General features: G+C 45.5%; 1 protein-coding gene across 1 annotated transcript in view; it reads right to left on the bottom strand.

Moving 5' to 3' along the window:
• Nucleotides 1–15128, bottom strand: part of POLR2G (RNA polymerase II subunit G) — an 82076-nt gene that overhangs the window by 13197 nt on the left and 53751 nt on the right. The window lies entirely within an intron of this gene.

Here is a 15128-nt window from a genome sequence, read left to right as displayed (position 1 = left end):
TAATGATAGCTAGGAAACCCTCCCTTTCCTCCCCTTCTGGAATGTGCTCTGCCGCCATTGAAATGCACTCCCATAGAGTTTATGAAAATTTGGCTAAGAAACATGTGGAGTTGGCCGATTTTAGGGCCATACTATCAGCTGAATATACTTTGCATGCCTATCCATCCACACGCTTGTCGTCCCTATCCGGAAGGATGATAGGGTATGCCAACTTATTAGATGTAGCTGTGGCTGCTTGGACCACCAAACTCTTGGGAGTGGGGTGCTTAGACAGATAGTCGGGTGTCGCTACTGGAAGGCCAGTATTTTCTCGTGAAGGATTCATCCACCGCAGGGATAGAATCTGGGGGCTACCAATTTTTGGCCACCCTATTTTGCAAGGCCACATGAAAGGGTAAGATTGGGTCTGTAGATGGTCCTTGGTCCAGAATGTCAGTAAGATCTTGGATGAATTGAACAGGTGGCCTAGCCCAGCCCAGATAATCTACTACCTTTGACATCAGTTGTCGGTATGAAGAGTCAGCGTGTTCTCCTGCCTCTGGTCTGCCGAACTCGGTTTCAGGTGATGCATCTACACCACTGGCATTGTGCAGTGTGTCAATGGTGTCTCTCATTTTACTCTCTTCTGAGATTAGACATTCGGGCACATTAAAGTTCCAAACTCAACACCAAAAGGAACCTCCTCTTCTGCAGACATTTCTTCTTCTACCTCAAAAATCGAAGAAAGGGATTTGAAGAACTCCTTTCTGGGCAAAGGAGTGTAAGTTTTCTCAGTAGGTGCAAACGGTCTAGCAGGCTTAGCAGAAGGCTTAGGGTTAGCACCCATGTCAGCCTTAACATGCTCAGAGGGCTGCGCTGGAATCTTCGGCGCCAATGGTTTCGGCTTTGACGCGGTCAAAGGCAATGGCGCCGATGGCATCGAGGGTTCCACGGCCTCCTTCGGAGATCTCGTCTTTGAGGTGTGTGGAGTCTTTGACGGCATCGAGGACCTCGACCCGAATGACCTTTCTTCCTCAGAGACCTCGAAGGCTTTCAATGGGGTTTTTCTTCGATCACTAGGGCTAGAGGGCGCGCGAGTGTCGGGACAGGACTGCTCTCGGCCGGCTTCCAAAGAAGGCGCAGACCGAGGCTTGCCCTTCTCGAAAATTTCAAGCATTTTCAAACAAAATGCCTCCCACTCTGAAGAATGTTTTGTGGGGCACAAATTTAGTGGGGGAATCGTCCGACGACGATGAAGAGGACAGCGACCGATGGTGCCGTCTCTTCGATTGTTTCGGAAAGGACGAGTGGCGGGAGCCACTACAGGATTTCAATCTTTTTTTGTCACCCCTGCATCGAGGAGAGTGATCTCCAGACTCGACGATCAAGTACCGATCAGTTTTGGTTTTACGGCCTAACTGGAATTTCCCCTTCCTTTCTCGCAGGGCTTTGCCAGTCATTGCCTGACACTTTGAGCAGGACACTGTGTCGTGGCTTTCCCCCCAAACACCACAGGCAAGCACGATGCAGATCGGTGAGGGACATCTTCGAATCGTATTCCTTGCACTTTTTAAAACCAGAACGAGGTGTAGTCGGGGTCGATTAAGATATGTCGATGACGCTCGATTTTCTTCGTTTTGACAAACTACATAATAATAAGACTATCGAGGAGCATTGAGTCTCCGAAGAAACATGTTCTGTGGAAAAACCGAACTGAAGCAAATGAGCACTGCGCGTGCTACTTATACACCCGATGACGTCACCCTCGACGCACAGCGCCCTCTGGCGAGAAATGTTTTTCCTGGACGAGATATCAAAGATAAGGAATACGTTGGAGGACACAATCCATTTGAAGGGCTCATTCTCAGCCCAGCCATCTGCATCCTCCATAGTGTTTTGAACTGACCTACACTAGTTCCAGGCTTTGGGCTGGCCATATCACATCCTGTTGGAGGAAACCCGTTCGGTGGGTTTTTGGGCCAACCCGACTAGATGGCCGCCTAATTTTTATTAGGAGCCCCTTCGCGCAGTTGGATGAATGCCTTAGACCAGCCCGCGTAAGTGAAGGGTTTATCCTAGGGAGAGCCTGTGCCTACACAGTATGGTCTGATTTTTCTAGGAAGACTGCAGCTTTACTTTCCTGTGGGGAAGATCTGCTAATTTTTTTAGACCAAGTCAGGCCACATTTGTTGGCCATCTCTCGCTGCACCTGGCTTCCGGTTTGATTTTCAGTTGCTGCACATCCTTGCTGGGCTATCCGCTTCCTCTCCGCCTACACTCGTCCACTTCGTGGGCTAGGCCTTCCGGTATGGGACCCGTTTTACTGGCTTGGTGTGCTTTCACCCAGAAGGGTGTGGGGACCCCTCAACACACCTCTTCTGGAGTTAGTTTGGACCATCCTGGGAAGCCTCCATCATACGTTGTGGGACCATTCTCTACTGGTGTGCGGATCTCCGGTATTAAAAAAAAATAATCGAACAGCCGGGTCCTGCTTTGCCCGGTTACCCAGTCTTCTAGGAGTCATCCTTATTGTTGCTTTTACTACTGGCTGGAGAGTCGTCCTAGGAAGACCGATTCGCTTCATTTTCCACTCTCTAGGTGGGTGGGTCCTCATTGGTCCATGGTTCAGGTCTCTATCTTTTCAGAACCTGCAAACTGCATATATAAAAGAAGAGGTGTACCCAGCTAGTTGCTCCTATTCCGCCTTTCTGGAACCATTTCTTCAGGAACTACCAACATTCGTACTTAACTCTGGCCCTGGGTTGGTAGGTTATTCTCAATACTTACAGTTGCGGGTCCCGGTCATCTAAGATCTCTACAGGTGTCTTCCAACTGCATTTTCCAGTATGTTTGTATGGGGGCTCAATCCTGCTTGGCTGAATCTTTTCCTGGAGCTTCTGGGTTTCTAACCTAGAACTAGAGCGTTTTGTTAGCGTCTCCTCTGTCGACCCTTAGAGTTTGATGCTGCCATTTCCACACCTGGACTCATTCCTTTTCCCCATACATACAGATTTGCCTACTGTGTCCAGTTTAATCATTATGGGGAACTTTCAACGCACCTGAAATTCTTCCGAAAGTGGAGGTACTTACCTGCTTCTGGACCTTTTTCTTGTGTCCACCTTGGACCTAGTGAGTTTTTGGCCAAAACACTGGAATTTTACCTTGCACGGTTTCATCTGCATTTTTAAAGTCTATATTACATTGTAATCATGCAATCTTATCGGCAGAAGTATATTGCTACAGCTTACTTTTTCTCTAGGTGTGTAATATACTAGTGCTATTAACCTAAATAAATACAATTTTTTGGTGGATTCTGGCTGGGTGTTTTCCCCTTTTTCCTTCCTCTAGGTCCCCCCATTACTGTGAGGTGCATATATATATTATCCATGAAATCATGTCCTAGACATTAGGAAGACTGAGACTGCTTAGTATTGGCAATTGAGGTCCTGTTTATTACTTAATACTGTATGTCTTAAAGTCCGACACCTCCCCCCCCCCGCACCATCACTATATGCTCTCCGACTATCGCTGGATTGTGGGCTTATTTTTCCAGTTTACGGTTTGTACACATACAATTGGACCATGGTAGGTCTACTCAAGTATGTACTTTAACTGATGCAATTGATGTATAAATTAATAAAGGTGTAGATTTTTTAGTATAGCCGAATTGTGTGGCTTTTTTAACTGTGTGGACTAATTGTACCTTTTCAGCCTACGAGCAACCTTCAAAGCCATGTGCATCACACACCGAGCCCCCCATTATACGGGACTAGATTTCCTACAGGAAATGATCTTCCACTACCAACCCCCAGAAATCTATCAGGCTCGGCTTTCCTCCTCGCTATTCCCACTTACCATACCACTAGATTTGGTGGCTTAGCCTTCTCTATCTTAGCTCAGACCCTCTGGAACACTCTTCCTCTGCACAGCCGCTGCACCGAGGACTTTCCTTCACATAAATCATCAAAACCTGGCTATTTCCCCACTTTATCCTGAAACCCGTCTCTAACCTTCCCAATCCAAGCACAGCAACATGCAGCACCAGGCGGCGCCGGCCGTTATCATGGTGACCCCAAACTCTCTGCATCAAGCGACGCTCGCTGTTATCGTGGCGGCTCGTCCATTACCTTGGCTCTCTCAAGCACCACTAGCTGGACACAGGCCATCTTCTATTTCTCACACCATGAAATGTCACAAGATTGATTAGTCACTGCTCCAGTCATGTACAAGGAAAACAAGCATATTGCAATCGCTCCAGTCATGTACAAGGAAAACAAGCATATTGCAATCAAAGTTGCCAGGACAGAATGACAGCACTGCTGCAATTGGACAGATTGTGATATCTGGCAAGGCATTGTCCTGGGAGGAATCGCCTGCATGGCCACGTCTCGTGCCATAAAGGTAGGTGGGGGTTTCTTGTGTATTGCTCCAGAACCCAATTGTGTACTTGCCCTGAATTGCACAGGAAGGATGTGGACGTGCAGGGTGGCCGAGTATCGCGCCTGGATGAACCATAGGGTTGGCCTCTGATGTTAAAGGTAACAATTGTGAAGGTTTAATGCGGGCACACTATCTATGAAGTTTCACCATGCTCTCCACCTGGAAGAGCTTGAAAGTGCAGCCCATGCCGGTCGATGTCGCCAACATTTTTGTCGCAACTGCAAAAATCGACCAAGTACAAAAGACAATTCAAAACGACTACAAGTTACTCATTTGTTCGATCATATAAACAATTTAATCCTGATTTAAACAAAACAAAAATTACCTATAAGCAGATTTTAAAGTCTGTAATCTTAACAATTGCAGCAATACTGGAAGATAAAAGTAAAAAAATGTTTCTTTTAAAAGTGGCAAGGGTTGGGGGCTCGGTGTGAGTCTTCAACAGAACCCATTACAGAGGTTAAAAACAGGCAGTCAGCTTTTTAAAATAATTAAGCAGCACTGGACAGTTGGCACATGACTGAGGTGATAATTGGAGCACCAAGCAATTGACATACTGGGCCTGTGTTTTGTGAATTTTGATTTTTGCAATCCGCTCCATTATTTTGGGACTGAATATGCACCTAGTACTTTTTGTTGGGTGCTTCCAGGTCCTTAGGACCTGAAGCTCTTATTTTACACGTTTATGTGTCACATTGGATAGAAGTGCCATCTGTAGGTGGTAATTGGCGACAGCAGGGCCACAAGCACGACATCTCACCGATTGAGGCAGTGGTTTCACCTCTTCCCATTAGCTAAGCAAATACACTAAACATTGAAATCACGTGGAGAGGAAGTTCCTCCTTACCCAGGAACAGCAGCACTGACCATAAAGCACCACTGCATAACACTTTGCTGGTTTATACTGCCTGTGATACTATAACAGATTACTAGCAAAAGACTGGTCAGGCAAACGGTTCTAGGCCACAACTAGTCAGAATTGGAGATCAAATCTCTCAAATTTTGGCAAGAAAATATGGAGCAGCTGTGTTACAAAAGGTCACAGTAAAAAGGTGGTTGCAAGCCAAGTGCTTCAAAGCATACATCCCACATACACTAATCCTCACTTTCAGAAGCATCTTTTTTATAGAATGTTGGTCTTCAACCACAAACTCCCGAAAGACACATGAGGGAGAGGGTTTGTCGTCTGTGGTACTTTTAGAGCCTGTATCATCAATGGTGGGTCATGAATTGTATGGGGCGGTTATCACTTCAGAAGTTTGCAGTTATTGTGCCCGACACAGAATATTTAAATAGTTTGTTGTTACACAGGTGTGTGGAATGAGCCCCAAAAGGGTTGTGGGAAATGCTGGTCCACACTTGAGCGCAGGCTTGGTATGGGGAAAGTCCCACTCATACGAGTTTAAATCAAAGAAATGACAGTCAGCCTAGGTAATATCACTTTTAATGACTGGGTTCGCTCTGCAAGTGTCCGATCCCCTTCTCCAAGACTGAGATGAAAAAACACAGCCCTCCCTTCGCAGACCAATTTAAAAACACAAGAGGTCACAGTTTCCCATTCATGGGTAATGAGGCATTTGTTTTTTGTGTGAAAAAATGTGTCAGAGAAGGGAACTGAAGCACAGAAAGATGGTGACATGCCCAAGATCAAACCACTTCGGTCAACAAGGGACGCACAGTTTAAGATCCTAACTTATAGTGTCAAAGTCAACAACCAGGTACTTCACCACAACCCCTCAATGTTCTCTTGTTGCCTTTCTTTTTTTCAACAGAGAACTACATTCTTGTAGCCATTTAACATTTTGCTAGGCTTACCCAAATTTTTCAGATAAGAAAGCTGACTCGGATGATAAAGATATTCTTCCGTTATCACACAATTTCAAACAAGCAGGGAAACCAATATTAGAATAGGTGCCATTCTTTGACCAAAATCATAAGGGTTGTGGAAGAGACGACACACTTGACTCCACAGTGGCATCACAGGCAGGGACATCAAACGATCCACAACTACGACAATGGAGAAGTGGATTTGTATTTATTTTATTTATAAAGCGCCCAAGGCCCCAGGGCAACCGGGCGCATCACTTAGTTACATGCATGATACAGGCAGAGACAATTGAATTATATATACAGGAGATATAAGCAATAGAGTTAAATATCCAGGAATATACAAAAATAAAGCAGGGAATATACAGGTGTAGAGCAGCAGGTTAAGGCAATAGGCAGTAAATGCTATAGCTGATGACTCTAGAGGTAAGGGCATGGTAGGTCGCAGGAGGACAGCCAGGCTTGGCGCTTGAAGACTGGGGAAGGAGGTTTCAGCTCTCAAGGGATTCGGTAGTGAGTTCCATACCTTGGCTGCTAGGACTGGGAAGCTGCGTCCACCGGATCTTTGGAGGTTAAAGCGTGGGATGTCAAGGCAGTTAGTTTGGGCACTTTCGAGTGGTCTGGAGGTGATGTGTCGTGTAAATCTACTGGCTAGGTAGGCGAGGCTTTTGTGTGTGAGCGCCAAAGCTTTAAGAGAAATTCTTTGGGATACTGATAGCCAGTGGAGATTCCGTCTTGAGTCAGAGATGTGAAGGTTTCTGGGGATGTTGGGAGCTGCTCTGATTGCGTTGCTTTGCATGAAGTTTTTTTTTAGATTGCATTGGTTGGTGCCCAGGTAAAGGGCGTTACAATAATCGATTTTGGATAGGACCAAGGTTCTGGCTAGTGTGGTACAGTTGGCTGGTGAGAGGAAGGGGCGGCATGCTGTGATGAGCCTGCATGTGTAAGCTGCTGCAGATGATACTGCATTGGTTTGTCTAGAAAGTGAGAGTGTGGCGTCAATGTAGATACCAAGTGTTTTAGTATCCTTAGCAACTTTAATAGTGTTGCCATCAATAATGAAGGTTTTATACGCCGGGTCAAGCTTGCTGAGTCTTTGGTGCGAGCCAAGGATGAGGAGCTCAGTCTTTTCGTCGTTTAAACATAATTCATGCTGAGCCATCCAGAATTTAATGACTTGGTAGATGGTGTTGATGGCTAGGGAGTCAGTTTTGTGGTCTCCTTTGATGGGGATAAGTATTTGGGTGGCTTCAGCCTAGTTCATATACGTGACGCCCAGTAAAGCCAAGATGTCGAAGAGGGGTTTTGTGAAAACATTGTAGAGTGTTGGGGAAACACATGATCCTTGAGGGACTCCCCAAGTGACAGGAGAAGGTTCAGGAGTGGCGTTTGGAGAGAAAACTCATGGATCTATTGTCAAAGAAGGAAGTGATCCAGGCAGTAGCTTTATCCGAGAAGTGGGCAGCAGTTTTAAGGTGGTGGCATAATATTTGGTGGTTTACTAGATCAAAAGCCGCAGAGAGATCTAGAAGGAGTAGTAGGGCCAGTTTGCCCTTGTCCTTTAGGTCCTCAATCTGGGTTTTGAGGTTTAGAAGAGCAGTTTGTGCCGTAGCGTGGTCGGAATCCAGATTGCCCAAGTCCTAGGAGATTGTTGGTTTCCAAATACTCTTGGATCTGCAAATATGCTGAACGATCAAGGATTTTAAGAAAAGGGACCATGGTGATTGGCCGGTAATTAGTGGGTATGTTGGCGTCCAGAGTGGGTTTTTTTTTTAGGAGTGGAATGCCCAAGCATCCTTGAGGTTGTTTGGGACGATCCCTGAACTGAAGGAGGTGTTTATAAGTGTGGTGATGAAGTGGGCTAAGTTATGAGTGGCCTCCTTGATAATGGGGGCAGGGCAGAGGTCCGCCTGACAGTTGGATGGTTTGAGGATGTTAATGATATGTTCAACTTCCGTGATGGAAAGGGGTGAAAAGCTAAATGGTTGCAGAGATTCAGCATTGGTTTTGGAGTTATCCATGGCAATATTCTGTGAGGGATTGGGCTGCAGACTGTTTTTTTCCCATTCATTTTGGTTTGTAGGGTGGCAATCTTACCCAGAAGGGCCTTTTGAATGTTGGCACACCAAGAGCTGTCTTTGGAACAGGTGTCAGGCGGGGTAGCAGGGGATTCCAGTTCCTTAAGGATTTTAAATAACTCCTTAGTGTTGGATTAGGCTAGTTCGATGCGTTTATTGTAAGACTCCTTTTTGGCAGAGAGTATGGCTTCTTTGTAATTTAAAGATGCTAGGGCAACACTTGCCTTATTAGCTTCTGTTGGGTGGCTCTTCCAACGTGATTCAAGGATCCTTTTTTCCTTGCGAAGGGTTCTCAACTGTGGTGTAAACCAAGAGTTGGGCCCGAGGTGTATGCTTTGTAAACAACATTTATTGGAAACCTGAGAATGCAACCAATAGTGATTGATCACATGCATCAGCACCAATCTATCAATACCAAAAGCTTAAGGCATACTGACTATTAACGAATCACTAACTATTTTGGTTAAGTCATATGGGGAGTCATGAGGAAATCCACAATGGTTAAACAGCAATTTAGGACTAGCTACTGCTACAGTGAAATGCTGCCTATAATAAGAGTTAGTCACTGAATCTTCTCCTTGCCAATCTTTTTGGTTTAATATTTCACTTTTATTTTGGGTTCAGTGATTTCCGAAAGGCCAAACCTCGGTCAAATGGGGAAGGGTGGATTAGAACCTATAGCCCTGATTCTATACTCTGCAATGTTTTTGATTTAATGCAACACGTTATACTGGTGTTCTCTATTTATATGTAAAGAAAACAGGTATGAAACCCCTTGACCCACCGACACAGGGGAAATGAGTACAAGCATATCAAACAAAAACATATCTAATGGGATAGATAAGATAAATACCAAGCTTTTTATGAATCAATTAATGACATACCTAGAATATGACTGACCTTGTTAAAGCTCATCTAAACCATATGAAGGCACACGATTACAAAAATTAACAAATTATGAAAATATATTGATGCAAAATATTTAAGACCAAGAAATCCCATCAAAAAATAGCACAATACAAAACATTTCTGAAAGATGTGTACAAAAAAAACTAATAAAATGTGGATCGAAGTGAGAAAGCATTATTCTGAATGAGGAGAAATATGATCGTATTCAAAACAATGCAAATATGGCACCAAATCATTAGCCACTGAAGGTATTATTCTTGGCGAGTTAGGTTTTTTCCTCATTACTAATGCGACCGGGTGGCTTGGCACAAAGAACCACGCCGACTCTGACAGCAAGTCCAAGGCTGTTAATTGAAATTCTTTATGAAGATAGCCGTATCTCTTGTGGCAAAGATGCCTGGGCCTAGCAGGCTTGGGATCTTTTGGCGTTAGGGCCGGCTCTCTCTCTCTGGTCAACCCCAGCCTCGTCCCGCCTCCCTAACCCAGACTTTTTCCCCCTAAGGCGTTGGCTACCTGACTGCCTAGGGAACTTCTAACTTTCTGCTTAGTAGTCTCAGGGAATGGTGCAGTATTTCACCAGGCGACACGCTCCCTCCCTTCTCACCCTATCGTACCGGATCCTTCGCTATACTGCGTTCTTAAGTTGTTTTCTTCTCACCACGTCACTGTCCCTCCAATTTCTCACACCACCTTTCCACCTCCACCCTTCAATCTTGCCTTCTTCCCTACTCCTATTCTTACTACCGCTTGTACCTCCACTATCCCTCTACCTCAGTAATTCTTTTACCCGCCTTCCCCTCACTCTACTCCCCACCTCTTACTGTACCCATGGTTCCCAGCTCTGTTTTATTCTATACCAATAGCTACTCCCACCCTCACAGTCCAGTAGTCTCACTTGGAGAGACTATACCAGTCTCTCTCTCCCTCTTCTACTTTTTCCACTCTGCTACTACGCCTACCCTTCCGCTTTCTGTCTCCCCCCACCCCCCAACCCCCCGCACCCCTCGGGGATATTGTGCCCTTCTACCTCGAAGATCTTTTCACCATAAAGCAGATTTAGAAAGACCGCTCTGTGATCGCACAGAGCAGTCTTACTAAATGGAACTGTCATGCCCCTGCCGCACACAAGTGCGAGTAGGGGCCGACAGGCACGTCGTGATCCAGACGCGAAGGACGTGGTGCACGGTGGGTGCGTGTGTGTTGTATGTATATATGTGTTTTGGTTTTGGGAGGGGAGAGAGCTGTGGCTTAAATCCCACAGGAGAGGGGGGACGACAATGGAGGCCTCAGGGAGTGAACCACCCCTAATATAATAACGCATTGTAAAGGTCTCAAGAGAAAAAGACCTTTACAGCGCTGTTTTTACGATCAAAAGAAAATCGGGCATTGTAAATCGGCCTTTAAAATTAGGTATTTTCACATGGAACCCCTCTACTACCAACTCCGCCCCACCTCATCTCCTTCACTCGCTACTCCCAAAACCTACCTACTTCCACCTACTGCCGCCACCGCCACTCCACTCCACTACTCCTACTCTACCTCCTATTACTCTCACTTTTCCCTCTCTCACAAAAACACTCCACAGACCCCCTCCTTAACAATAGCCTTGGACTACAATTGCCCTCACCTCTTCTGGTCTCTTGGACGTCCTTCACTGCATCCGGCCCTCACCCAACTAACCCACACTTGCAGGGTCTCGTACACCTCCTTAAATACCCCACCCCTTACCAGGATTTGATACCCACCCTGTCCAATCACTTTCCTGGCTCCATAGGGTGTGCCAGGGAAAGGCCATGGAAGGGCTTAAAAGGGGCATTAAGCCCTGTCCATTTCCAAAACGACCCAGCTAGGGTCCAGAGTCGTTACTTTGCTCAAAGCCGACAGGGCCTTTTAAAATAACATACATGGTGGTATAGTGGGTCAAGGCCTCCATGGGGCCTTTATTTATGAATACAATTTCCCTGGTGGGCTAGTGAAGGCTGTCCTCTCTCAGTCATGTGGCTATGCTGGTGGCAACTGGTTGGTTGTGTAATAAGGCTTCCATCTGGGGGGGGGGGGGGGATGGGGTCATTTTGTCACACCTCCATTATTGAAACGAAGACCGTCGGTTTGTCTTGAAGGCCTGAGGGGGTGACATGAGTATCCCATGTCCCTCGGTGTGTATGAGACAAAGCAACCATATTTGGTGACTGGGTGCCTGTATCCCAAGACTGGGGACTGTAGCCAGCCGGAATACAGTTCTGACTGGTATATACCAATCTGGGAAGGTGTGTATGTGATGTTGCCATTCCAGAGTGCCTGGGTGTGCTTGGAGAGATGGTCAGCCAATGGCGGACCACTTCTGTGAATGCGGCACGATTTGGTGCTGTGTTCTCCCATGGCCTCCAAAGAGTTATATAAGTACATGCCCTTACACACCAACCTTATCTACTGCTGGACTCTGCTGTGCACCATCCTCTATAAGGCCCCCGGCGAAGCTCTAACCCTACAGAAGACTATTAGAAACAGTCCGACGCTCCTTCCCCCTGATCAGGTGGGACCAGAAGCACAGCTCCTGCTTGAAGGCCCATGACCACCGCTCTGTCGGACTGAGTAATGTCTAAAAAGCCTCTTTCGGATCCTATGGAGTCGTCCCTGATGAACTCCAGTCTAGAGTCTCCTCCCATGTGGCCAGGGGAAGGCACCCGCTACCTGAGCCTGACCCTGGGGGTGGTATTATGAGGGAGGATATGGCTCCCGGGCAGATGTGGTGACTCCATTAGGAGAGAAGCAATATTCTCCCTTTCCCTGTGAGGAAGGCTCTATAATTTCAAAGTTCTTGATGGCATGGTCTCCTTATTCAAATCCCTCTAGTTGTGAAAACTGAAAACCCCTCCTTGTCAGACATCCTAACCAGAATGCCATTCACACTTCATATGTGACTAACCCCAACATAACATCTTCTGTCTGATGTTTCTAATTTAAAACACAAATGTAAAACAATGTAACATTAAAAGGTTTGAAACTTTTTTGGACTCCAACTCCCATAAAGCATCAAGTACTGCGCTAAGCAAGAGGAGGAAGGAGTCAATGTGGAATGAAAGGAACATCAAACTCAACGTGCAGACTAGTTGTTGTACTAGCAATCAGCTGTGCAGAGCATTTAAACCTGATTAACATCTTCAGTGGAGAAGAGAAGAGCTGCGAAGCGGGAAGCGTGAGCAACACCAGAAGGAAAGGCACCGAAGAATCATGCTAACAGAGCAAGGCCCTTGCTGGAGGCCTGCTTTACTGGTGAAATGGGAGACCGTTGAAAGTACAGTGGGAGGACCGCTGGAAGGCAGACAGCCGCTGCGAGGCTGTAGAAAACGCTGTCTTTGGCGATGAGTTGGGAAAACAACGCGGGAAGCGAACGAGGGTCTATATGACCTAGGAAGCCTCCCCAGAGACACAACTTCGCTGCAGCTAAACGTTGCACCGGTGTGTCGGCCTAGAAAAGTCGGGGCACCCGGTACATGTCAGCAAGCATATGAACAATTGCATAGTCATTTTGAATAGCAACCAGATAGACTAGAAAGGCAAAGATTGTACAAGTCCCCTTTATATGAAATGCCAATTTGGGGTCAATTGGAACAAGCATTGCCACAAGCCAAGAGCTACTAGTGAAGAGGTTGATAGAAGGAACTTGAACAAATCTCCATATAGGGAGCAGTAATATGGGTGAAGTTGGAACAAGTAGTGCTTTAAGTCAAAATAAACAGTGAGGAGTGCAACTGTTTTATACTTGGAAAGAAAGTGAACGACTTAGAAAGTAGAAAGACCTGGTGAACAAAACGCATCAGGCAGCGAACAGTTTTTGGAGAAAGATATCTGGCAGGAGAGTACACCAAGGAGATCTGCAAGACCCAGAAGGGGGAGGAGGGGCATAAGGGGTGGGGAGGAGTATAACAGGTAATCCATGAAGCCTATGAAATAAAGACACAGTGAAAGATACCTGACAGGAGAGTAAACCAGGAGAGCCAAAGAGTCAATTGAAGATTTCCTGGCAGGGGATTATACTAGGAAACCATTCTCAGAACAGTAGTGTGAAATGCATTTTTGCGATCATGGCATTTGTGAAACAGTTGTGAAAAATAGACATTTTTCCATCCTTTAAAGCAGACGTGAAATATTTTGCTATTTTCCAAAACAGTGTTGTGGGAAAAGACATTTCTACCATTTCTGAGGAATCATTGTTTGGGAAAAGATATTTTGTGCTTAAGAGAGTGCTTTATGAAAGACATTTCAGCCATCCTTAAGAAATCAGACTTTAAGAAAGACACTGTGGTTATCATACCTGAAATAATGAAGGGGAAGGGAACCCCTTCTGGATTCAAGAAATATTTGTTGAATTTTCATACTTGTTTTCTATACGCTTTTTTATTAAGTAAACTGAATAACATTTACCTTGCACCTTGGATTGTTTGAGTGTTAGGAGCAGATATAGTTTGGACACATGGACTGTTTTCATAATTTTGACAAGACTCTAGACTGATCTTTTACTTTGGTTTCCTAGTTAGGGAAACTCTTTAGGATAGGGAAAGAAAGGCCTTTATCCAACCCCTTTGAGTTAATAAAATGTCTGATGTTAAAACACATCACAACTTGGTGTCTGCCTCTCATTTCTGACCGCTCACACACCCTACTACTAAACCAGCAGTGATCCCAATCAAAAGGTGAAAACAGGCCAGCCCGACCATGTATACCTCTCACCTCTTTTGGCAACGTGGACAGGCTATATCTCCAGGAGGGGTGGTAGCCGATACTTTTGAAATAGAAACAATATTACGGTGGTACCCAAACATAAGAATGTCCAATCAAGGTTATATAAAAAAATAAAAAGGGACTTTGATAAAATCAATGCACACAACTTTAAAAAAAATAAAAAATAAAAAAAATAAAGCACTAGAGCCGGCTCATCTGGAAGAGAAAAACAGAATGCCGACGGATGAGAAAAGAGTTCAAACTGAAGACCGGGGTGCAGGGAAATTATTTCAGCAGCAAATGTCAAAGTTAAAGAATGTGTCTTTGAAAAAGGCAAAGAAGGGGCATTAAAGATCACGAAAGTCTTTAAGGCTGACCAGGGACTCAATACCTTTGGTTTCTTTTCTTTGGGCTCAACAGCATCAAGCCAGGCTGGTTGGGGAGCTGGCCAACTGGGTCAACCACATGATAATGTTACAGCAACAACAGCATACAGCACAAAGCAGCTTCTGACAGGCAAGGGATGTTCAGGTCAGAGAGGCTCACAAACCTATCAAGGCCAGAAAACAGGGCCCAGGATTGTTCCTCAATTTCCCATAGTCCCAGTGAATCCTCCATCTTCTAAGAGTCTAAAGAGGAATCCACTAAGGAGAGCGTTTTTCTCTGCTTATTTATTTATTATTTCATTTATAAAGCGCACAGTAACCCATAGGCATCTTGGCGCTGTTACATGCAGAGAAAAAGAAAAAAGCAACAGGTACATGGTGAATCATGGTACAGTTACGGGTGAGGGCAGGGGAGCAGGTACGGCTGGAGCAATCCATATCTAGGAGGCTTCAGTTTAAGCAAACATCCAAGTTTTGAGGGCTCTGCGGAAGACCCAATAGGATGGTTCTGCTCTTATGAGGGTGGGAGGGAGTTCCACTGTTTGGCAGCAATGGCAGGAAAGCTGGAACCTTCAGCTTTAGTGCATCTTACTTTGGGGTGGGCAGAGGCGATGTGCCTACGAAGTCCTGGTGGGTCTTGAAGAATGTGCCTTGGTGATTTTTGTAGAAGGGTACGTGGTGCGGTGTTGGATAAGCATTGATGTGTAATGGATAAGGTTTTGTAGGTGACTCGCAGATAGGCAGCCAACGTGCCACCCTCCTGGCGGCAGAGATGTAATCCCACATG

Source organism: Ambystoma mexicanum, chromosome 2p, assembly GCF_040938575.1.
Source record: "Ambystoma mexicanum isolate Mex_15411 chromosome 2p, UKY_AmexF1_1, whole genome shotgun sequence".
Lineage (NCBI taxonomy): Eukaryota > Metazoa > Chordata > Amphibia > Caudata > Ambystomatidae > Ambystoma > Ambystoma mexicanum.
Note: the sequence above shows the minus strand (reverse complement) of the source record. Positions and strands in the feature narration are given on the sequence as shown.